Source organism: Lampris incognitus, chromosome 8 (genome assembly GCF_029633865.1).
Source record: "Lampris incognitus isolate fLamInc1 chromosome 8, fLamInc1.hap2, whole genome shotgun sequence".
NCBI classification, from domain to species: Eukaryota; Metazoa; Chordata; class Actinopteri; order Lampriformes; family Lampridae; genus Lampris; species Lampris incognitus.
The window spans coordinates 56819121-56821620 of NC_079218.1; the positions used below are offsets into that span (position 1 = coordinate 56819121).

General features: G+C 52.0%; 1 protein-coding gene across 1 annotated transcript in view; it reads right to left on the reverse strand.

Moving 5' to 3' along the window:
* Window positions 1-2500, reverse strand: part of si:dkeyp-23e4.3 (rho GTPase-activating protein 7) — a 65154-nt gene that overhangs the window by 49226 nt on the left and 13428 nt on the right.

The following is a 2500-nucleotide window of genomic DNA, read 5'->3' on the forward strand; positions in this document are numbered from 1 at the left end:
CACACATATCCACACTAACACACATATCCATGCTAACACATATATCCAAACTAACACACATATATCCAAGCTAACACACATATCCACACTAACACACATATCCACACTAACACACATATCATCACTAACACAGATATCCACACTAACACACATATCCACACTAACACAGATATCCAGACTAACACACATATCATCACTAACACAGATATCCACACTAACACACATATCCACATTAACACAGATATCCACACTAACACACATATATCCAAGCTAACACACATATCCACACTAACACACATATCCATGCTAACACATATATCCAAACTAACACACATATATCCAAGCTAACACACATATCCACACTAACACACATATCCAAACTAACACACATATCCATGCTAACACACATATCCAAACTAACACACATATCCACACTAACACACATATCCAAGCTAACACATATATCCAAACTAACACATATATCCATGCTACCACACATATATCCATGCTAACACATATATCCATGCTAACACATATATCCAAACTAACACACATATCCATGCTAGCACACATATCCAAACTAACACACATATCCAAACTAACACATATATCCAAACTAACACACATATCCAAGCCAACACACATATCCATGCTAACACATATATCCATGCTAACACATATATCCAAACTAACACACATATCCATGCTAGCACACATATCCAAACTAACACACATATATCCATGCTAACACACATATCCAAACTAAGACACATATCCACATTAACACACATATCCATGCTAACACACATATCCAAACTAACACATATATCCAAACTAACACACATATATCCAAACTAACACACATATCCAAGCCAACACACATATCCATGCTAACACATATATCCATGCTAACACACATATCCAACCCCCTCCCCCCACCCCAAAAAAAAATCACCGTCCAAGGGAACAAACACCAGCCAGGAGACTGTCGGAACCGCCGGTCTGCATGGGCTAGCCGCTAGCAGTTAGCCTAGCCTGCCCTGATTATGCGTCCTGTCAGACCGCCCTCCGTGTTTCCTCCTCGGGCTCGGGCACAGCTCCAGGCAGGGGCCGTGGACCTTGTGGCAGCCGGACGAAGCTGACCAAGCTCTCCCAGCCGATCCAGCGCCAGCTCTCCCAGCCGGACACCCTCGACACACCTCCCCGCACTCCACACGACGACATCAAGAACACCACAGTCAACGCCGGGTGAGGCCGCCGCCAGACCGCCCTCGGTGTTAGCGGAACTGCCGGTCTGCATGGGCTAGCAGTTAGCTTAGCTTGCCCCGCTTCCGCGTCCTGTCAGACCGCCCTCGGTGTTAGCGGAACTGCCGGTCTGCATGGGCTAGCAGTTAGCTTAGCTTGCCCCGCTTCCGCGTCCTGTCAGACCGCCCTCGGTGTTAGCGGAACTGCCGGTCTGCATGGGCTAGCAGTTAGCTTAGCTTGCCCCACTTCCGCGTCCTGTCAGACCGCCCTCGGTGTTAGCGGAACTGCCGGTCTGCATGGGCTAGCAGTTACCTTAGCCTGCCCCGCTTCCGCGTCCTGCCAGACCGCCCTCGGTGTTAGCGGAACTGCCGGTCTGCATGGGCTAGCAGTTACCTTAGCCTGCCCCGCTTCCGCGTCCTGCCAGACCGCCCTCGGTGTTAGCGGAACTGCCGGTCTGCATGGGCTAGCAGTTAGCTTAGCTTGCCCCGCTTCCGCGTCCTGCCAGACCGCCCTCGGTGTTAGCTCCTCGGGTGCAGCTCCGGGCAAGGCCGCGGTCCCTGGGCCCACAGCGCGGCGGACCAAGCTCTCCCAGCCAACAAACCAAGACAAACATGTAGACGCCGACGTGGACAAAGACACATCAAAGGTACTGGCTGAAGCCGCCGCAAATGAATTCGCGCCGCCATCTTCCAAGCACGCCGGAAGCGGAAGTGAGGTGAGCAGCGGAAGCACTTCATTTCCTCCAACCCCCCAATTGTACTTGGCCAATTAGCCCTCCCTTCTGAGCCGTCCTGGTGGCTGCTCCACCCCCTCTGCTGATCGGGGGAGGGCTGCAGATGCCTCCTCCCATACACGTGGGGTCGCCAGCCGCTTCTTTTCACCTGACAGTGAGGAGTTTCACCAGGGGGACGTAGCGCGTGGGAGGATCACGCTATTCCCCCAAGCTCCCCGATCGACCAGAGGAGGCGCTAGTGCAGCGACCAGGACACATCCCCACATCCGGCTTCCCCAAGCGCAGACACGGCCAGTTGTATCTGTAGGGACGCCGGGACCAAGCCGGAGGTAGCACGGGGATCCGAACCGGGGTACCCGTGTTAGTAGGCCACGGAATAGACCGCTATGCTACCCGGACACCCCGCATTTTGTGTACTTTTTGAAGCGTTTTAACAAAAGTTTACATTACCAGACTAATTAGCAGTAGCATCCAGGATAACAGGATGTTACATAAGGCGCATCACTTCCTGTGCAGCACCGA